The 23,849-nt window shown below is 42.7% G+C and overlaps 1 pseudogene; it reads left to right on the top strand.

Annotated features, from left to right (window-relative positions):
- Window positions 1-7,943: 7,943 nt before the first annotated feature.
- On the top strand, window positions 7,944-8,952 carry LOC143394683 (growth arrest-specific protein 7 pseudogene; annotated as a pseudogene).
- Window positions 8,953-23,849: the final 14,897 nt, after the last annotated feature.

A 23,849-nucleotide genomic window follows, 5' to 3' on the forward strand; every position in this document is an offset into this window, starting at 1 on the left:
CCACCATGGTAAGAAAGACCCATGCCCCACAGAGAACTCTCAAAGATAGGAAAAAATCTGCTGTCTGAGCCACCACTCACTTCCATTAAAGCCTGGGACTTCCCTCCTCCTGGTTGCAGAGCGGTCATGGCATTTCAGTCATGTCTGTACAGTCTCAGCCAGAGGACAGCATGACTTCCACCTCTGCAGAGAAGTCCTGTGCCAAGCCACACTCTTGAGAAGATGATCCAGATAATTTCCGGGCCAGGACCGGCAAGACGCCAGAACACTTTGGCTGGGTCATGAGGATCATGTTAAGACTAGAGCTCACGATTTCCAAAGTAGGGTATGTAGGTTGATGAGAGACTTTGTTCCAGAGAACATAGAGGATACTTCTGAGCAATGGAGAAGAGAGCTGGAGAATTAGCGTGCACTGGAATGATCTCCTCCCTCACTTCTTTGCTCCACAGATGTGCTATGTGCTCATCATCTGTGGTGTCATCTTCTATCTGCTTTTGCCTTGGATGACTGCTCAGGCAGACACAAGTATGAGCTCAGAGCTCTGGGAAGTAGGAAGGGATTTAGGGAACAAGGCCTGAATGAATGAATTCTCATTCCTACCCAGGGCTCACATGGCTCATCATCCTGCTCTTGGCCTCAGTCACTAAGATTAGCACCTTGCCTATCACAGGCATCTCAGCCAATGGCAAAGTGAAGGCTGGTGAGTCTGTTGTGACTGTTATCTCTCAGAGCCCCCAGTCCTGTTAGGAATCTCTGAGATCACAGACCAGCTCTTCCTTTCTCTTCTCCTAGGTGGCACATATTTCTTCATCTCATGCAGCCTGGGTCCAGAACTTGGCATTTCCATGGGGATCATTTTTGCTTCTGCCAACACTGTAGCTGTGGCTAGGCACACTTTGGGATTTGGGTAGTGCTGATTCTTTCCCTCTTTGTACTCTGTCTCAAGTCTGTTGATACTGGAAGGTCTTACCTTGCACTGTGACTCCAGCTTGGGCAAATCTTTCAAATCACATGAGGGGGCATCAACTCAGCCAATAAACACTCTATGATGTGTGCATTCTGTCTTTCCAGAAACACTGGGTACAGCAGCTAAATATAGATCCAGAAGATGAACTACTGGTGGTTGGTGTGATGACTGTGACTATTCTTCTGAGAGTGACACTGGCCTGTATGAGTGGGAATCTAAGGCAGGTGCCAGAGAATTGAGGTTGGTGAGGAGGCTGAGGGAATGACGGTGAGAATTGGATGGGGCTACAAGAGGCTAAGGAGCAATGGGGAAATGTGTGGGTTTGTATGTGGGGGGCAAAAGCAGCTGCAAATGAATAGGCCAAGCTAAATAAGGAGAAGGAGCTGGTGAAGCAGATTCCCATGGACAGCGACCTGAAATTGGATGGTTTTGCTGGGAGAGACTCTATATCACAGCTCCTCAAGGGGAAAGAAAAGAGGCCTTATTCTGAGGATCTGTTGGGATGAGTGTTGGACAAGAGTGGGGGTGGGGGGAGGACAGTAGATAAGAAATATTATTTACTATTCCCGGATGTTTACAATTTTAAGATCCACCCCTCTGGCGTGGGGAGGGATAACTTGCAGTTTGAGGAAAAAAAAGAAAAGGATGTCCATTTTGTCAGGACTTCTTTCTGGGAAAAGGTTGGTGGGAAAGGGAACTATAGGGTTGAGAGGAGCATTAAGCTAGGATGAGGAAAGTGAGGAGGGGGAGTAGATATCCCTCCCCTTCCATTCACATTTTTGCCTTTCTTTTGTCAGGTCCAAATTATTTTCTTCTTCCTGATTCTCTTCTCATTCCTGGGGACACTCCTCTGCTGAGACCTCAGTCAATAAGCCTCTAGCTTCTTTGGGTAGAACGGTGAGACAGTAGGAAGGTGGCTGAGAAATTAAAGGGAATGAATGCCTCAGAAAGTCACCTCCCGGGCTGGGGATGTGGCTCAAGCGGTAGCACGCTCACCTGGCATGTGTGCGGCCTGGGTTCGATCCTCAGCACCACATACAAACAAAGATGTTGTGTCTGCTGAAAACTAAAAAAAATAAATATTGAAATTCTTTCTCTTCTCTCTCTCTCTCTCTCTCTGTCTCTCTCTCTTTAAAAAAAAAAAAAAAGAAAGAAAGTCACCTCCCCTTGGATCCCAGAAAAGTCTCAGAAAAGACCCTTGACTTCCAATTATCTTTGTCACTTGCAAATTGATCATCAGACCAGTCAGAGTCATCTAAGTCCTTGGATGAGTTAGGAGGCAAAATTCCCTCCTTTCTAGCCTAAAAAGTCACTGACTCACTGGGAAGGAGATAATGAGGATCCTAGCTGAGGGAAGGGAGGTCAGTGACTCTCCTTGCTGTTCTTTCAAATAGGAAATATTTTCTTAGCAAATGTGGTCCCATAATGGCATGGTCCAGAGGGCAGTTTGAGGGGTACTTTGTTTATACTCTTCCCTTTAGCTCCTGGAGTCCTGGCTGGGGCCAGTCCTCTGGGAACCTCAAGGTAAGAGACTATCCAGGATAGGGGTGCATTCCCTCTCATCCTTCTCTCCACGAATGGTCCAACTTTTGTTCTTAGTACCCTGCTATGATTATCCCCAAGGGAGCATAGTGTGAACCACACTCTTCAATTTGGGCATTTGTCACCATCAAGAAAGCCTTCTACCTGCCTTCTGTGCAGAATGACTAGAGCCCTGGTTTCTACCTCCCCAGAGGATTAGGGTATAAGTGATTATGCACTCATCACTCACATTAAAAGTAGTATACAGCTGGGCATGTTGGCACAGTCTGTGATCCCAGAAACTCAGGAGGCTGAAGCAGGAGTATCATAAATTCAAGACCAGACTTAGCAACTTAGGGAGACCTTTTCTCAAAATTAAAAAAGGGGTGGGGACTGGGAATATAGCTCAGTGGAAGAGCACTCTTGGGCTGTACCATTACTGGCCCACAAAGAAAAGAAAAAAGTGCACAGGCAGTTATCTTGAGGTACCGGCCCTTACCTCTTCTCCCTATGACTCTGTTAGTGAATTGTATGATGTTCTTTGATAATTAAATTTACTCCTGCTACCCCTAGGCATATACTTCTGTTCCCCCTTTTGATACTGGAGGTATCTACCTAACCAGACCTACTGCTTTGGGGTAGAGTTTTCTTCTTATAAAGGAATGTCTAATCTGAATCACATTTTTCAAGCTTCCATATGATTCGAGATGCTTTAGGAAATAGGACTGACGTGGGTGTGTGGAATAGGAGCTGCCTGGGGCTGGAGTGCCCACATGGCTGGGATTTCAGCAGTTGTAAGACCAAAGGTCCTGCCTCTCCCAGAACAGTATTGCATGCCTATAATTCCAGCAGCTCTGAAGGCTGAGGTAGGAGGATTGCAAGTTTAAAGCCAGCCTCAGCAATTTAGCAAGACCGTAAGCAACTCAGAAACACCTTGTCTCTAAATAAAATATAAAAAATGGCTGGGGCTTTGGTTCAGTGGTTAGGTGCCCTGGTTTCAACACCTGGTATCCCTCCCCACAAAAAAAAAAAAAAAAAAAAACAGAATGAAGACTACAGCAATGAGGAAGGTGAGCAAGCAGATAGCCTCATGAAGGCTCTTCCTTCTTGTCATAGCTTTCCCCACAAAAAAAGCCAATGACTGAGTACAGTTTATCCTAGGGAGGGTCCCACATAGGAGAATAAGAACCCACTACTCTAAAGAGTCAGGAGAGTGGAAGCACAGAGGGAAGAGTTGAAGGAGCCTAGGTGTCGTAATAGGGAGAAAGGATAGAAGGAGTGAGGTGTGCTAAGCCTCCTGGAAACGTGGGAAGGGAAAAGACCGTTGAGAGGCAGATAGAAGACTGGTACCATTTTCATACTTTGCCTTGATTTACAGGTAGACTTTAAATTTTGCTGTTTGAACTTGAACCATCTCCCGAACACCAGCAAGTCACTGTCACCTCCATTTTTTTAAGTCACTATCTAACTCCTTGGTACTGAGAAATTAGCCCACTTTTGCTGTTCTTCCTCCCAAAATTATACTCTTGGGATGGCCCTGTCTACCACATTTTCTCCTTTCTCCCCTAAGCCTCTTACCAAGATACCAACTAAACTGGAAGACAATGGGGGCTGAAATAAAGCAGGAAAGGGCAGAGGACAGAGTGGCACTGAGGATTCCAGCTGACATTAGGAGGCTGAAGGCAGACTCCATGCTCATGGTCTGAGAAAAAGGGCATGAAATCAATGCACTTTGGTACTGGGGATTGTCCACCAGGCAACCAGCACGCTGGTTTCATTAAAGAGGTTCGTGGCATAGAAGTTAGCTAGTGAGATCAAAATAAAACACACAGACTCAATTACCTTTTTCTATGACCAGGTCCAAGACGGCTCTCACCTCTCTGGCTCTCACCTCGAACCACCGGGTGGGGCAGCAAGGCTTACTCAGGGCTAGCAGGAGAGACAGAGAGAGAGAGAGAGAGAGAGAGCACGCCAGGGAGTGGCCTTTTATTGGGGAAAATTTCATCCAATGAAGATCGAGGGGGGCAGCATTCCAAGGTCAGGGTCAGTGATTGGCCTAAGGGTCAGTGGTCAGTCACACCCCCACACAGACAGGCTCTCGCACCTGGAGAGGGTGGGGATAGCTCCCATGCAGTTTGGCCAGAACGCCTCACACCCAATCCGGGAGGTGCCCCATCACATGTGAGAATGGCTTCCCACAGGATTGAACCTAACCTGTGAGCCACATCCCCAGTCCCTTTTATTTTTTATTTTGAGACAGGTTCTCCCTAAGTTGCTTAGGGTTTCACCACGTTGCTGAGGCTGGCTTGAACTTATGATCCTTCTGCCTTATCCTCCTGAGTTGCTGGGATTATAGGAGTGTGCCACATTGTCCCACTAATTATAGATGTGCCCCTCCATTTCATTCTTATTGGTGAGTGCCCTCTCCTCTCAACTCCCTCCCCACTCTACTCCGGACACTGTTAATTACCTTTTCTCTCATGACTCCCAGAGCCCTAACTCTGGTTTCTAGGGCCTAATGCTTAAGCCTCTTTTCTATCTCTCCAGTCCTCAAAATAAATGAAACTTGTCTCCTAACATGGTAGTGGGTATTGGTACATGTGTGCAAGGGAATGAGGAATTGAGAACAGGAAAAGGGAAACCAGAAGACAATGTCTTCAGCTCTCTAGATCTTGATCCCAAAGACACTAATTTGGAGGCTGACCTTTCATCACTCTCACAGCCGAGCTGAATGCCATTGCTCCCATCATCTCCAACTGTTTCCTCTACTCCTATGCCCTTATCAATTTCACTTCCCTTACCCAGTTGCCTGGTTAATATGGACGGATGTTAGGGTCAGGTCCAGGGCTGGCAGAACTGATTAACTTGGACCATCTCCAGATGTTCCTCTAGCACCTAACCACTGAAACAAAGTCCCAGCCATTTTTTATATTTTATTTAGAGACAGAGTATTTCTGAGTTGCTTAGGGTCTTGCTAAATTTCTGAGGCTGGCTTTAAACTTGCAATCCTCCTACCTCAGCCTTCAGAGCTGCTGGAATTGTAGGAGAGAATCCTTGGGTGCAAGAGTGGTACTGCAAGGGCTGATACCCTTCCTTCCACTGGTACAGTCCCTGGCTCTCCCTACTGGGCTCTTTACCCTGCCTGCTCATCATGTTCCTCCTTACTTGGTGGGCTACACTCATTGTTGTGTTATTTGTCCTTTTGCCACTGCTCCATATGTTCTACAAGAAACCTGGTGAATGATTGGGCAGGTGGTGAGTGAGGAAGTGAGCTACAGCAGGAGGCTGACCCCCATAAGAAGCCCAGAGCTATCACCATCAAGTCTCTATTTCTGCTTCTACCTGACAAGCAATGCCTTACCTTTAATCCTTATTTACCACTCCTTCCTCTGTGCAGATGCAAACTGGAGCTCTTAAGTCAGGTGAGCACCTATCACATGGCATTGTCCTATTCATGAGCCTGACCAATGTGCAGGAACATCTTAAGAACTTCTGGTAAGGGAATCTCTAGGGCAGCGGTTGAAAACTGATGGTCATGAACTGGATCTGCAAATGAGGTTTGTTCAAAGGGCACAGTATTCACAATTTTCAAAATATATTGCCAACATTTAAGATCCAGGCTTGTTAATTCTGGGCCTCCAACCTACATGATGTACTTTGCCGGAACCGATAGCTGCTGTCCCTGGAGACAAGGCATGTACTTTTCAGTTTGCCACAGTTCCTACTTAATTCACATTATTCTTTATTATGTCACCGGTTCCTGTAGACTTTTGAGTTCTTAATCCTTGCTTTAGACATAAAGGAAATCAGCCTTCTAAATTCTGAGCAGGGCAGTAGAAGAAAAGAAAGGAACAGAATTCTAGAGGAACAAAAAGGAGACAGAAGAGATGAGTTCCCTAAGAAAGGATGGTTTCATGACAAGACAGAAGCCACAAGAGTGAGTTCCCAGCTTCTACCATCATGCCATGAGATGGAGAAGCATCTCTAACACCCTTTTATTTTGCCCTAAAATTCTAAAATCCCTCAATGGGTGGGGAAGAGTCAAGCATTATTCTCAACATTATACCTTCCTTCCTTTCTATAGGCCTCAGTGCCTGGTGCTAACCCATCCCCCATACCCATTGAATGTCCAGCACAGGTGAATTCTGTGAGAGCCTTACCAAGAACATGAGTCCCATGATCTGTGGGAATGTGCCCTCTGTAGACTAGAGAAACAAAAAAGAGGTGGAGAGAATGACAAGGGAGTGAACACAGAGAATGTAAGAACTGTGAGAGGAGAGCAGAAGGGTACTTTAGAGGCAGTGCAGTCCTCACCACATTTCTATTTCCCCTTATTAGGAGCCCCATGCCACTCAAGAGTCTGAGAATCATGTCGACTGGCTGAATGTCTGGAAGATTCATTCTGCCTATACAGTCATATCCACCTGCAAGTTTCATTCTGGGACCCAGAGTCTCTGCAAGTCAGCTGGATTAACTGGATCATTTTTTGTCCTTCCTTTCCCTACCTCTCCTCCTTCTTTCCTCACTGCCCCTCCATTCAGGTCTCAGGTAGACTGAAACCCAACATTCTGGTCTTTGGGTGTAAGCATAATTGGCAGAAGATGCCTGTATCTGCTGTGGAGTACTACGTAGGCATTCTATAGTAAGTGTGGGATACAGAAGCAGAAGATGGACATAGAAAGGGTCAGAAATGAATGAGAATAAAAAGGCATATAATCATGATGAGCCTTGTTTCCCCCAGCTTACCAGCAGTGCCTACATAGTACAGGAAAGGTACACCTATTTCAGCTCTTTCTCCTGTATTTGTTTTTATTTCACACACCTCCCAACTCAAAAGTGATGCTTTTGAGGGTGAGCCTTCTGGGTCCTGCAGTATGGAAGAACCTACAGAAACTGGAGCCTGGATCTGCGTGTTTCTGGAAACCTTCAGGGACACTTCAAATCTACAGAGTAGAAACTATCCTGCCTCAGATCCACATGGCTAGATGGGAAGACACACAAACAAAATGAAAAAACAAGGGAATAAAGTGCCCCAAACAACCAAGTTGCTCCCATAAGAGAATTCATCGAAGAAATGTCAGAGAAGGAATTCAGGATGTATTTAGTAAAACTGTTCTACGACTTAAAGAATTATATAAGAGAGCAGGAGTTATGCAGTAAAATAACAGATTCGCTTCAGGAGATGAAAGATCACTTCTGTAAAGATATTTTAGAGGTCCTGAAAAGAAATAAAGAAGAGGGGCTGGGGATGTGGCTCAAGCAGTAGTGGGCTCGCCTGGCATGCATGCGGCCCGGGTTCGATCCTCAGCACCACATACAAACAAAGATGTTGTGTCCACCAAAAACTAAAAAATAAATAAATAAATAAATATTAAAATTCTCTCTTTAAAAAAAAAAAAGAAATAAAGAAGAAATCCTTGAAGTGAAGGAATCACTAAACCAACTTAAAAGTTCAATGGAAAGTATCACCAACAGACAAGACCATTTGGAAGATAGAACCTCAGGCAATGAAGACAAAATATATAATCTTGAAAATAAAGTTGACCCCACAGAGAAGATGATAAATTGCGTGACATTCCCTCACCCAGACACCATGCCTGAACAGCAACTGCAAAAGCCAACCGAGTGGAGATACTGTGTACTTCTGGGCTGATAAGAAGGATCCCCAAGGCAATGGCAGGGTGGCAGGGTTCGAACTGCTGCTCCAAAAGCAACTGAAGGGCAAACAAATGCAGAAAGAAATGTCTGAATTCATCCAAGAGAGGATAAAGATTGAAGAAGAATATGCAAAGAACTTGGCTAAGCTCTCTCAGAACTCCTTGACTGCACAGGAAGAAGGCTCCTTGGGAGAACCCTGGGCCCAGGTGAAGAAGAGTCTGGCAGATGAAGCAGAGGTTCATCTCAAGTTCTCCGCCAAGCTTCACAGCGAGGTAGAGAAGCCACTAATGAACTTTTGTGAGAACTTCAAGAAAGACATGAAAAAGTGTGACCACCATATCGCTGACCTCCACAAGCAGCTCGCCAGCTGCTACACATCAGTGGAGAAGGCCTGGAAAGCCCTCACAGAGCGGCAGAGAGACCTGGAGATGGAGACCCAGCAGCTGGAGATCAAGCTGAGCAACAAGTCAGAGGAGGACATCAAGGAGGCAGGGAGAAAGTCCACACAGGCTGGCAATGACCTCATGCGTTGTGTGGACCTCTACAACCAGGCCCTGTCCAAGTAGTTTGAAGAGATGGTGACCACCACTTTGGAGCTGGAGTGGCTGGAGGTGGAGAGGGTGGAGATGATCCGGCAACATCTGTGTCAGTACACACAGCTGCGGCATGAGACAGACATGTTCAACCAAAGCACAGTCGAGCCTGTGGACCAACTGCTTCAAAAAGTGGACCCGGCCAAAGACAGAGAGCTGTGGGTCAGAGAGCACAATACGGGCAACATTTGCCCCATGGACATGGAGATCTAGACACGCCTGTGCGGCCCCGGGGGTCCTGCCCAGGAGAGGGGCTGGGGGTCCCATGGAGAGGGAGTGGTGGCTCCTGCTGGGTGAAGCTGCCCTCCCACCCACTCTCCTGTCCACTGAGGAGCTAGGAGAGAGCTGGCAATTCCAGAAGGGTGATCTGGATGGCTCAGCTGGGGAATCCCAAATATTCCCAGGCCAAGAAGACAGACCTGCAACCCCGCCCTTGTCTCCAAGACTAAAGCCCCCCCAAACCCCATGCTGTGTTTGTTGCTCTGAGAACAAACAGGCTGGAACTTTGTGGTTCCTACTGAGTTCCATAGAGGTGGCCATCACACACTTGTGCCCTTGGATGCCCCAAAGCCCATCCTCCAGCTGGTCCCTTTATCTCCGGGACTTTGGAAGATCAGGGAAGGGCTGTCTCTGCCTCCAAGCCAATGTTAAGAACAGAATCATGAATAGAAAGCGCCGTCAGCTCAGCCTGCACCTAGAATCCTTTACGGCCCTCTCTCTATTTTTCTTATTGTGTTCTGGGAGCCCAAATCTGGCTTTTCTTGGCCACTTTTCATCCCCGTAGGTCTTGGGAAGGCCTGTTTTCTGTCTTCCCTGACCAACCCTGCCCAGAGAGGTGAGGGTGGAACTACCTCATTCGGCAAATTAGCCCCAAGTCGGAGCATTGATTCACGGTTCCTGTCAGACCAGGCATCATCTCTGAAGTCTCTGGAAATCCCGATCCCTCCATTCCTCAGCTGCTTTCTCAAGGCAGTCCCCACCCCCACCCTACCACCCCTGCCCAGTCTCACTAGAGGGAGCTTTCCAAAGTTCTCTGCCAGGGAGATCTCCTCCAGCTGTGTGCATGTCCAAAAGCTTTGAGAGATGGAGATGAGCCAGATACCACATGGGGTCTGTCTCCCATGGTGTCCTGTCCAACACTGGACTACCCTGACCCCCGCTCTCCCAGGCTGCTCATCAAGGGCTTAATAGGGCTAGGTCAGTCCCACATGAGAGACAGGTTAGGGCAAGTCTTTGTCAGACTCCATCTGCTTATGCAAGATAGGGTTTGGACTGCTGTCCCTTGTATGGGCATTGCAGACTCTCTTTGCTATCCAGGCATGCCCTGCCACCTGGGCCTCCAGCTCCTCTGAACTTTCCAGAGCCCTGCACAGATCCCTCACTTGGTGCCAGTACCTCCTTTCCCTCTGCCCATCTTCCCTGGAGAAGCCTGAGCCAAGTGTGACTCTTTTCAGCACTACCCCTGGGTTCAGCCTGCCGCTTTCTTTCTCGACTACAGCAAACACCATCTACCCCATCTTAGCCTAGAGAACCAGCCTGAGGAGGTGGGAGAAAAAATTGACCCAGTGAGCAAGGAACCGCTTCTAGCCAGAAACCCCTGCCCTGAGAGCCCATCTTTCTTCATCTTTCCCATTGATGGCTTTCACCTTGACCCTTCCGTCTCCCATGGGGGCAGAATTCTACCAGCAAAATTCACGGATCTTTCCCTCCATTTTACATTGCTAATAATGGATGTTGATCTTGGATCTTTCAGCATCTCTTCCATTGAATTAGAATGGCTTTCTCATAGTTTATTTTAGAAAGATATTCAATATACTAAAAAAAAAAAAGTGATGCCTTTGACTACAACTATGGTGTCTGCCTCTTAAGGATGCCAGGAAGGTTAAGTTTGGCTGCCCAATATCAATCTCAAGATGAGTCAAAACAGGTGGGCCTAAGAGAAAGATTAGGTGTGGAGTATAGAAATTGTCTTTCAAAAGCAGTGTGAGAGGACTGGGTGCAGTGGCACACACCAGTAATCCCAGCAACTTGGGAGGCTGAGGCAGGAGGATCATAAGTTAAAAGCCAGCCTCAGGGGTGGGAGGGGAAAGGGGCAGGCATGGGGTTAGAAATGATGGTGAAATGTGATGGACCTTACTATCCAAAGTATATGTATGAAGACATGTGAATATACTTTGTATACAACCAGAGATATGAAAAACTGTATTCTATATGTACTAAGAATTGTAATGCATTCTGCCGTCATATATAAATTTAAAAATTAATTTAAAAAAGCCAGGTTCAGCAACTTAGTGAGACCCTATCTCAAAATTTAAAAAAGGCTGGGGATGTGGCTCAGTGGTTAAGCACCCTTGAGTTTCATCCCTGATACAAAACAAAAACAAAACAAAATATGCAGTCTGGGAGGTAAGAGAACATATCTAAAGTTAATAAGACTGAAGAGAATTGGGAGCCAGGATATAAAAATGTGAAAGAAATGACTTTTCCTTTGAAGAGCCTACCAGTATGTTTAGTTCCCCTGAAATTTTAGGGTATGGGGAAAGTTTTAATATTTATCTAAATTCATGGGGGAGAAATTTGGATTAAAATATACAAAGTAGCAGGATAAACTGGAGTGGTGATATCACCCAATTCTAGAGTAGGGTTTCTAACAGTACCCCAATTCTAATAATACTGCATATCTTATTCTTGGAATGTCCTCACTGAATAGGTGGATTCAAGCAAAGATGCAAAAAGATAATTTTCTTTTTTGTTTTACCTCAACATTTCCCAGTAAATCCAGGGTATTTGGATGACACAGGAAGAGACATTCAATAGTAACTCCTTCTAAAACAGATTCTGTTTTAGGGAAAACAGAGTTGAAGAGTGGAGAAGAGAAGCAGGCACCTAGAAAAGTAAATAGAAAGGGGAATGTGGCTAGTCAATGGGACAAGAAGCCATATAACATTTCTCTGGGATAGCAACAATTCTAGTAAGGGAGGTATGATACTGAGTTAGGAGCACTTGTACAGCTGGATAAGAAAGTATTTTCATTCGTCTCTTTTTGGGCAGCATCCTTACACCAGCAGCCTCAAACCACATTCCAGTCCAAGCAGGGCCAGTGGACAGAGGATGTGTCCTAGCTCAATGATAAGAGTAGGTAGGGGGTCTCTAGCTCCTGAAAAAACACCAACTCTCCAAGTTCCAGAAACAAGAAAGGGAAGTTAGCTATTTAAAAAGAGGAGGAGGTAAAGAAAAGCAAAATAAAGCAGAAAGGGCTAGAAAATACACTCTGCATTGATAAAACACACAATGTCCTCCTCCCACCCCTGAGGCCTTCATGCTCTACTGTCTTTTTCAGTCTCAAGAAAAGGTGCATGCCTACAATCCTAGAGCCTTGGGAGACTGAGGCAGGAGGATCATAAATTCAAGGTCAGCCTCAGCAATTTGGCCTTAAGTAACTTGGTGAGACCTTGTCTCAAAATAAAAAATAAAAAGAGGTTGGGAATGTGGCTCAATGGTAAAGCACTCCTGGGTTCAATCCCAGGTACAAATAAATAAATAAATAAAATTAAAATAATAAATAAGCAAGCAGGAAGGCTGCTTATCTCCTCTCCTCTTATCTTTATAGGGATGACTCTGAAGATCCCCTATCTAGTGACATGCAAGGAAAAAATAGACTCAGTGTCTTTTTTTTAATATTTATTTTTTAGTTGTAGTTGAATACCTTTGTTTTATTTATTTTTATGTGGTGTTGAGGCTCGAACCCAGGGCCTTGCATGTGCTAGGCGAGCACTCTACTGCTGAGCCACAACCCCAGCCCTCTCAATGTCTTTTAAGACTTTGTGAGCAGGCCCTCTGCGTAGCTGAGAAGAAATTCAAACAGTGAGCTGAACACAGAAACTCAAAGTTATGCTCAGGGGCTTAAAGTGCAGAAGATAGCAGGGGAGGGAAGGGTATTGGGATACCTGCTGTTGATGGAAGTACAGAAAAGTTTAGGAAAATTACTGGGAGACTAGGTAAAATATCCAGTTCCTGAGCTGGGAATATAGCTCAGTGGTAGACTGCCTGTTAGCACATGCAAGAACCTGGGGTTTGATCCCCAGCACCTAAAGAAAAAGTGAAAGTCCAGTTCCTGTCTTATCTTTGTCTAGGATATGTTCCTTCCTCAGAACCTAGGGTTGATGTTCAGTGCCTAAAAAGTAAATAAATAAAAGTCCAGCTCCTATCTTGTCTTTGCCTAGGATATGTTCTTTCCGCAGAATATTTCAATGCATGGCTTCCAACGTGTGTTGATATTGCCTGAACTCATAGGCAAATCTTAAAAACAAAAGAAGAAAGAAAAGGTCAGCACTGAGCTCTCTTCCCTATATACTTCTCTTCCCATCTTCCTCCTTTATAGCTAAGAGTCTAAAGAAGCAAGTGTTAGGTCAGATAATTTATAACTTAATTGAATATGTGATAAGCAAAAAAAGGAAGAGGGAGGGGCTGAAATTTGATGAAAGAGGACTACTGTGAGGATATGGCTATGGGGAAACAGAAGCATTAGCTTCTATCTGTAACTGAATGGGTTTATGGTTACCAGTTGGGAAGAAATGCAAGACTAGGCAGTAAAATAGAGAAAAACCCAAGTGAAAAAGCCCTGTTGTTTCTTAATTCCCAAGGACAGAAATTTCAGATGACAAATACTCTTTGCTCCTTGCTATATCTGAGACTTCCTTTCTCTGCATCCAGAAGTCATTTGAAGACTTGGTAACCTTACATTAGCTACAGGAGCTACCACCAAAGGGGGACTTGAACCTTCCTCTCTCAATACTCTTTCTTCAGGTTATATCTCAGAGCATGACCTGCAGACGAATCAAACGAATGTATACAGGAACAGGGCCATTGTCCCCAAATGGAACCTGACAATGGCAGTTCTCCCTGTCCTTTGTTCATTCTTCCTAACCAAGTTGTTAGAGTAGAACATGAGTCCTCATGAAATACTATGGCAATATTCCCAAAATGCTGTCCTAGTCATGTGAGTCTGGAAAAATTTCAAACTACAGGGATAGAGATTCTAGCAACAGGTCTATCTCAATGACTGGACACACGGAGGGACAGGCTCCATGCCTCATGCTGCCTTTTGTACCAGGAGCCTACCTGTGATCTCTTGGATAGCCAGTCTTGGGGTCCTATATGCCACAGTCTGGCTGGGCACAATTCAGGAGCCACTTGTCAAAAGAAACTAACTTTATTTTTAGAACCACACACACCAAACAAAACAGCTCCTCAGGAAAAACCCTCAGAGCCCAACTGCCACCACAAGCCTCTCTCCCACCCACAAGCCTCTCCACCTCCCACAATCCTCCTGCTCTTGAGGCCGATTGGCTGGGTCGTGTGGGTGGAGCCAAAAAAGGTCCCCCAATGAGCAGCTCCATGGCCTGAAAGGGCAGGGAAACAGCCCAATGAGCATCACCAAAGAGGAGCCAATCAGCTAGATGTTGCTGGGGCCGCTGTGAGCCAATCATCAGCTGGCAGTCTGAAAGTTTGCTGGGGCCCCTTCAGCTGTGGCTCTCAACATCTCCCCCTCTCTGTTTAAACAACAAGCATGTGGCTTAGGGACCATGCCTGCATTAGGTTGTCCAATAGTACATATGGTTCTTACCCGTTATCAGATGAGCTGAACTCAAGGCGTCAGCCTCCTGTCTTAGGTTGGTACCATTGCAATTCGATCTTACCCGTCACTGACTACCGGTCCAGTATACAGCCACACCTGTGGGTAGGTCTTTGTACCAGCGGGGGGGGGGGGTGGTGGTGAGGTTCTTTGCCTCACCTCTGTTGGCCCCCAAATTTTAGCTGAATGATCATGACAAGCAGAAGGGAGGAAGATACACCAAGCCAATTGATGGCTCCTTTTGGAAAAATTGTACCACCGATGACATCATCAGCAAAATACCCCAACACTACCACAAGTCGCTGCATCAACAGATAGTTCACAATGCATACAGGTGAGTTCACAATGCATACAAGTGTACATAGTCCAGGCAAGTTCTGCAAGCAGTTCAGTGATGGCTATTGCAGAAGCTGTAGGTAGGTTTTATCTTTGTCTTCACCGGCACTGGGATGAAGATAGGAATTCTGGCAATAATGGCTGAAGAAAAAATTATGTAACATTCCAGAAGGCACTAAAAGAAAACAATTTTCTTAACAATTTACATTATCTTAAAGAGAATTATTAAATATAATGAAAAGGAAAGGTGAAAGTAAACAAACAGATCTGTTAACCTCCTTTTTTGTTCACATATTAAAACAATCCTCAACAGCTGTTTACCCAATTTAAATTAAACCATTTAAATCACATGAAAAAAAATATTTGGATCCATTTTTTCATGAGCGCTCATCATATATGATATATGGACATACGTACATTCAAACATATAACACAAAACACAAGTGTGCACACATAATATAATACAACATATAACATAATAGTAAAGGCCTTATAACTTTTTACAGGTGAAATCTCCATTGCAATGTTTAAAAACTCTATAGTCAAAAATAGAACTGATCAGCAAAACATTAACCTAGGTCTGTATGAGCTCAAAAACCAAAACAGAACTTCATGATATGGGAAAGGGCAATAATAAAATAGATATTGAAAAAAGCATCCTGGTTCTGTCGCAGATGTAAGGGTAGCCAAACTGGAGTTCTGGATATCAGCTGTTATGGATTTGAGCCAAATCATCTTCTTTTTGGATTGTAGAAATCGCTTTAGTTAATCTTTCTGAAATCCAAATCGGCTGATGTTCTCCCTGTGGAAACACACAAACAGACCCCCCAACTCCAGACAATTACTGGGTCAGAACCTTTCCATTGTTCTGTTAGAATATCTTTCCAAAGTACCTTGGGCTTATGTACATTTTTTGGACACATATGCCTTTCCGCAGCACTAAGCCCTGATGAATCCAAATTTAAAAAGTTTAGAGTAAAAAGGGTTATTTTAAGTTTATCTTTGGGGAATATAAACCCCTTCCCAATTCCTTCTTTTTGCTTTAATAAGTACATTTTAATAGTTTGATGAGCTCTTTCAACTATGCCTTGTCCCTGTGGATTGTATGGGATTCCTGTTATATGAGTAATGCCAAATGATGAGCAAAAGTGTTTAAAAGAGGTAGAAGCATAACCAGGACCATTATCTGTTTTTAACTGTTTTGGAACGCCCACAGTGGCAAAATTTTGTAAGCAATGAGCTATAACATCTTTAGTTTTTTCTCCGGCATGAAGGGAGCCCATCAAAAATCCAGAAGAAGTATCAACTGTAACATGCAAATATTTTATTTTTCCAAATTCTGGCAAGTGTGTGACGTCCATCTGCCAAATATGGTTAGGTATCAATCCTTTAGGATTGACTCCAAGATTAACTTGTGGTAAAAAGGTCACACAATTTTGACATTGTTTTATTATTTGTCTGGCTTGTTCCTTAGTTATTTTAAAACACTTTTGTAAAGTATTAGCATTGACATGGAACTTTTTATGAAAATTTATAGCTTCTTCTAGTGTAGAGAAAATATGTATGTCATGTGTAGTTTTATCTGCTAAATCATTGCCCAAATTAAGGGCTCCAGGCAATCCTGTATGTGCCCTGATATGTCCTATAAAGAACGGATCTTTTCTGTCCCAGATTAGACTTTGTATAGTGGAAAGCAAAGAGAAAACAGTAGAGGAAGGAGAAATCCTACCAGCATCTTCAAGGGATACTATAGCATTAACTATATACTGACTATCGGAAAATAAATTAAATACAGAATCTTTAAACATCATAAAAGCTTGTAATACTGCATTAAGCTCTATCTTTTGAGCTGATTGTTTGGATACTAAAAATGTAAAAGTTTGATCAGGTGTATCTATTGCTGCTGTACCATTATTTGATCCATCAGTGAATATATTTGGAGCATTTATGATAGGTGTTTTTCTTGTCATTTTTGGAAAAATTACAGGATGCGATGACCAAAAAGACAATAAAGGATTAGATGGTAAGTGGTTATCAAATGAAACATTAGATTTGCACATGATTATTGCCCAAGTATTTAACTCATTACCTAACTCATCCATTTGATTCATAGTATATGGAGTAATAATTTTATTGGGAGAAATCCCAAACACTCCCTTTGCTGCTTTTATTCCTTTGAGTATTATTTGTCTTACAGCCTCAGGATACCTAGTAAGAATAGTGTTAGGAGAATAAGATAAATGTATCCATAATAATGGACCTACTTGCCAAAATACTCCTGTAGGAATATTTTTTGTTGGTAGTACAATAAATAATAAATGCAAACTTATATCAATTCTATCCAAATGCTTATTTTCCATATATGTTTCAATGATTTTTAATGCCTTTCTTGCTTCAGGCGTTAACATTTGGGGTGAATTTGGATCTGATGGACCTTTTAGGATATCAAATAAAGGTCCCAACTCTCCTGATGGTATACCTAGATAAGGCCTTATCCAATTTATGTCTCCTAATAACTTTTGAAAGTCGTTAAGTGATTTGAGTTGATCTACTCCTATTTGAATTTTTGGTGGACGGACCATGGTTGAGGATAATAGAACTCCTAAATAATTAATTGGAAAATTTAATTGTACTTTATCTATTACTATCTCTAGATTATAATTTTTTAATAAGTTTGTAAGTGTGGCATAACATTCTAGCAATGTGTTTTTAGCTTTGTGTGCTAATAATACATCATCCATATAGTGAAATATTTGTAGTTCAGGATTTTGATTTCTAAGTGGCTGGATTACTTTGTTAACATAAATTTGACACATAGTTGGGCTGTTAGCCATCCCTGAGGGAGTACTTTCCATTCATATCTCTGATCAGGACCTTCATGATTCAGTGCAGGGATAGTAAATGCAAAACGTGGACTATCCTCAGGATGAATTGGAATTGAAAAAAAAAAATCTTTAATATCTATAACTAAAACATACCAAGTTTTTGGCAAAGCAGACAATTGAGGAATCCCCGATTCAGCAGGTCCCATAATAACCATCTCATTATTAATGGCTCTTAAATCTTGCAATAATCTCCATTTACCAGATTTCTTTTTGATGACAAAAATGGGAGTATTATGGGGAGATACAGAAGGTTGTATATGTCCTTCCGCTAATTGTTGTCTGGTCGATCATGGGCTGCTTGTATCTTTTCTTTAGTCAGGGGCCACTGGTCTTTCTGATTTCCAAGTAATTTTTATTGTCTCAGTGGCCCTTTCTGAAAATCCAACCCATATCTGTCTGTTCCTTGACCTATTTGTATTGGTGCTGCTATACCTTGTTCTTGTTTTTCTAATCTTTTTCCTTTCCTAAAACCTTGTCTAGCCATAATAGTGGGTGCATTTTGATTGATGTTATTTGTTAATGTCAAACCTAATTGATCTAGGACATCTCGTCCCCTTAAATTTACGGGAAGATGATCCAATACATATGGCTCTATAGTTTCCTCACATCCTTCAGGATCCTTCCAATCTAATACCATTGCACTTCTATGGGGATTAGTCGCCACTCCTAGGCCTTGAAGCGTTTGAGTGGCTTGTTGTAATGGCCAATGTTTTGGCCATTCTTGACGAGAGATGATGCTAAGCCCTGCACCTGTATCCAGTAGCCCATTAAATTCATGTCCTTGAATATTTAGTTTTAGCATGGGGCGAGAATCTAAATTTAAAGAAAGCATAGCCCAATCTACACCTGTGGAGCCTAATCCCTTGGAACCTCTTTCTACAGTACGACTGGAAAATTTATCATGTAGGCTGGGTATTATTAGTAACTGTGCTATTCTATCTCCTGGTGAAATTACTGATATACCCTTTGGAGAACTGGCTATAATTTTTATTTCACCTTCATAATTGGGATCAATTACCCCAGGACTTATCATAAGTCCTTTTAGAGTAGAAGAGCTGCGTCCCAATAATAAGCCTACTGTTCCTTTGGGAAGAGGTCCTTTTACCCCTGTGGAAATGATTTGAACTCCCATCTCTGGAGTTAGTACTGATCTGGTGGAGGTGCAGATGTCCAACCCTGCGCTCCCTCTGGTTTGTCTGATGAGGGATCTGATGGACAATGTGTCCTGGGCACTACCCTGATGGGGTTGCTGGGTTCCTCCAGTGCTCCGTATATTTGTGGTTTTGGGCCCCAGAGCATTGGGCCCCCCTGTCCATTTTTTGGCAATGGAGCCCGATGCCTTTCTCCACTATATCATGGATAAACACCTGGTCCTTGTTCATTTTTTGATAATGGAGTACCCTCTATGGTGGTTTGAGAACGGCATTCATTAGCCCAATGTCTCCCTCTACAGTATTGTGGGCAAATACCCAGTATTCTACTTCTTTGATACCTAGTTTTGTTAAACCCTCCTCCTATGGGGCAATTCCTTTTAAAATGTCCTGTTTGTTCACAATTGTAGCATGTTCTTGGCCTGGCATCTAAAGCCTGTTTTACTGCAGCTGCCACGACTTGCTCTTGTTCATTAATGTCTCTACATAATTTAATATATGTGTTTAAGTCTTCATGCTTCCATGGTCTAATGATTTCTCTGCACCAACGATTCGCTTGGTCATAAGCCAGTTGTTTTATTAATGGCATTGCTTGTTCTGTATTCCCAAAAACTCTGGTAGCTGTTTGAATAAGCCTATCTACAAATTCAGCATAAGATTCATTAGCTCCTTGTATTATCTTAGATAACTGACCTTGTAAACCTCCATGTCCTTGTAAAGTCTTCCATGCCCTAACCGCCTCTACAGCAATTTGTGCGTATACGCCAGGATCATATGCAATTTGTTGCTGCTGATCCTCATAAGGTCCCTTTCCTAACAACATACCTAGATTTCTCTGAGGATAACCAGCTGCTGCATTTCACCTAGCCAGCTCCTTGCAAAATTCCTCATTGGCAACCTTCCATAACAGGTATTGACCTCCATTTAGCACAGCTTTACACATATTAGCCCAATCTGCTGGCATCATGTTCAAGTTGTTAATGGATTCGACCAAGCTTACAGTGAAGGGTGCTTGAGGACCATAGGCCGTTACAACCTCTTTTAGCTGCTTCACTATTTTGAAATTTAAAGCATGGTGAATTTACTACCCTCCTACCTCAAACACAGGGCATGTTAATACTTGAGATCCTGTCTCAGGATCCCAACTATCAACTGCGGGGTTTGGGGGCCTCCCAGCATATGGAGGTGGCCTTGTTAGTTGGACATTTAAGTCCTCTGGTGATAGAAAGTTGTTAGTAGCAGTCTCCTTTTGTAACTTTCCCCCTGATGGCTTTTTCTGCTCTAAACTTTCTTCCTCTATCTTTGTCTGAATTGAAGGCTTTGGACTAAGCAAACCAGATACCAATGCCCACAATGTCAATGTGCCAACTGGCAGAGTTCCTGGGCTTTTCTTTTCTATTCTTTTTAAATCTTCACCATGATGGTTCCATTGTGATATATTTAACAACTCCTCCTTAAAAAGCCATGAGCTACATTTTTGTATTGTATCAACGTATGCCCTGAATGTTCTTGATTTTACTGAGATGCCTCCTTCCTCTAACAATTTACTTAACACTCTTTCGTTTTGTTTTTTACTAATTTCTGATCCCATATTTCTACTATAATACAACCCAACAAGATGACGCCAAATAAAACCAAGACAGAATGAAATAAAAATGGAACAATAAAACATCATTATAGGCTTTCTATCCTCCTGACATGTGCATCCATCCTTTCTCCCTATCTGTTCCTCAGACGTAAATAGTTTTTTCTCAGATGTGAGCGGTTTTTCTTCCGTCTCACTCATCTCCAGGGACAGGCAACTATACATGACCTGACCTGGCTGGAGATGCTGTTCAGGAGTCTGGAGTCCCCCATTGACTTCTTTCATGGAAAGTAGCAGGGCCCTCTATCCTACACTGCTGGTAAAAGCCTCAAGAAAAGAACTGAGCTGGGAAGAGGACTCCCCAATTTAGGGCTAAGTAGTCATAATTGTAGTTTCTTTTCCTTCCCTTCCTCCTTCCTTTACCCCTCTCTCTTTTTTTTCTATGATACTAGGGATAGAGCCCAGGCACCCACATCAGGCAAGTGCTCTACCACTAAACTATACCCCTAGCCTGATTTTATAGTTTCTTGGCTTCACAAATTGGAAAGAATTGAATGATACTGGCCAAATTATATTGTTTGTACATGTACAAATATATAACAACAAATTCTATTATTATGTGCTGCTATAATGCACCAATTAAAAATTGGAAAGAACTCCTCAATTAAACAATGTAAACTGGGGCAACAGTGTTGAAGAAGCTCTTCTTTTCAAGATCCATTCCACCTCATAAAATTAATAAAACTTGGAAATTAATACCTGAGGCTAATATGTAGTAATACAGCTGATGCTCATTTATAAAATTAACTTCCCAAGCTTAAAGAGACAGAGATCACTCCTGTTCTTAAAGACATGCAAGAACTTAACTTCTATTTGTATCTATTTTCCACTCCAAAATTTCTGATTTTAAATCTCTATCTCTCAGTACATTTTCAACCAACTGCCTAATTTCTTGTAAATAAAAAAAGGGCAGCCACTTTCTATACAGACATAGAAATTTACCTTCTCCAACCTCATATGATTCTAATTCTTTTTATCGTTGTTTGCAATACTGGGGCCTCACACATGCTGGGCAAGCACTTTGACACTGAGCTAAATCCCCAGCCCCCAATCCTTTTATCTCTTTCTTTTGTAGTCATCTGATCAACCCTTTGGTTTACTTTTCCAACTTATTCATTCAGCAAAATGAATGGCATATATCTGATAGATCATATTCTAAGAGTTGGAAGATAGAGCAATAAATAAAACAAGATTAAAATATTCCACCACATTCCCAGTAGGGGACACTCACACACAAAAAATGATTAAGGTGGGCATGTTAGCCCATGCCTGCAATCCCAGTGACTTGAGAGGCTGAGGTAGGTGAATTTCAAGTTCAAGGTCATCCTGGGCAATTTAATGATACTGTGTCTCAATATAAATACAAAAAAGACTGGGGAATATAACTTAGTGGTAGAGCACCACAGGGTTCAATCCCTAATTAAAAAAAAAAAAAAAAAAAGAGCCAAAAACAGTGTAATCCACACCTGTAATCCCAGAGACTCAGGAAGCACAGGCAGAAGAATCACAAATTCAAGGCCAGTCTCAACCTCAGCAACTTAGTAAGGGCCTGCCTCAAAATACAAAAGGGCTAGGGATGTAGCTCAGTGGTAAAGTACTCTTGGGTTCAATCTCTAGTCCAAAAAAAGAAAAAGATGATTGTATAGAATGAAAAAAAAGTAAAACAGAGAGGGGCTTAGGAAGTGCTGAAGGAAAGCAATTTTAAGGAGGGTTGTTGGGAAGGCTTCACTTGGTGGTGGTAGTGGTGGGAAACTGAGCTGAGCAGACTTGGAAGACTATGATGGAGTGACCCTTCATCTGGGCGAAGATTTCCAGGAAAGTGTGAAGGTCTTAAGGGTCAGCATACCTGTAGTGCCTAATGTACAACAAAAGAGACAGTGCTGCTGAGACAGAGAAAGCACGGATTTGAGTAGAAGAGGTCAAATTGGTAAGACTGCAGGAATAAACTGGCAAAGAAATATTTAATTTGGGATATGTTAAATTTGAAATGCACATTGAGTATCCAAGATGCTAATGGGCAACTAGATATATTTAGAAGAGAACGTCTTACTGAAACTATAAAACTGGGAATCACCCACATCAAAAATGGTTTTAATGCACAAGACTGGATAAAATCAGTACAGGGACCTGTGAAAACAGAGCAGCCTGAGGACTGCACTCTGCAAAGTCAGCAGAGTATGGCAAGAAAACATCAAAGGACATAGGGAGGTCAGCTAGGAAGCAGAGAATATGTTCTAAAGCCAGGTAAAGAAAATATTTCAAAGTAGTGTCAAATGCCACCGATATTCTGTAAGATAAAGCAGAATGCATAATTAGACTTAGCTATGACCAAGTCATCAGTGACCATGGTAAGAACAGTTTTGATACAGATGGAATTTCTGGGGAAGAAAACTCTTGCTGTGAAGTGGAACAGAAAAATAGGAAGCAGTGGAAGGGGAAATGGGGCCAAGAGGGCATTCTTTCTCAGGGGAAAAAGAGAAGTACTGACTACAAAGAAGGAGGGAGAATTGCTGAGCTATGTGCTCAAAAACTAGAGAATAAGATCCACTGCACAAGTGTGTGGACAGGATCATGACCCTGTTTGTAACAGGATTTAACCTTAACACCACTGATATTTTAGCAGAGAGAATGTGGGGCTTTCCTGTGCATTGGAGGATATTTTATAGTATAATTGGCTTTTCTCCAATAGCACCTACCTCCCAGTTTTGACAACCCAATGTCCTCTGAGGAACAAAATCAATTATGGTTGGTAACCACTTGTTTATAACAACGGAGGGAAAGTGAAGTATATGAATACAGGTCCTGGAAGGTAGTTAGATGTGGTGGTGGAAGTTGTAAATGTTCATGTTATTTCTATTTTCTCACCAAAATAGGAACAAGTCAAGAATCAGACTATGGAGAGGGATATTAGTTATGAGGGTCAGTAGATATTTAAGTTATCAGAGGGCAAGTAAAATGCCTAGGGAGATAGAATATGGCTGGATAACATATAGAACCCACTTTAGGTGATAAACTTAAGACAGACCTGCAGCATAGCTATTTTTGCTCACCCTTTCAGCTGCAAGGATCTAGGTAAAGAGTAGGTTATGAGTTGAATAAGAGAAAAAATAAAATAATAGCAAAGGACAGGAAGTTTACTCAATACTTACTACTGGAATTCAGCTTGAGAAGAAGGGAAATGAAGACATGGGGAATAGAGTCAGTGGAAAGGAGTAAGATCAAAGGACTGTAGGTCCTGGTGAAGGGATGAATTACTGTATTGAGCATACTAAAGGGAAAGATCTGGAAAGACAGAAAGTATTGGTATGAGAGTGGGATATTTGAGATAGACATATGGAAGAGATACAGGTCTAGAATATGACCAGAGAAGGAGGATGACCTACAAGAATACCGAAATCATCAGGATTATGACAAAAATGGTGTGGTGTGGTATAGTCTAAATGCTTCAAAGGGATATT

This window comes from Callospermophilus lateralis, chromosome 3, assembly GCF_048772815.1.
Source record: "Callospermophilus lateralis isolate mCalLat2 chromosome 3, mCalLat2.hap1, whole genome shotgun sequence".
Lineage (NCBI taxonomy): Eukaryota > Metazoa > Chordata > Mammalia > Rodentia > Sciuridae > Callospermophilus > Callospermophilus lateralis.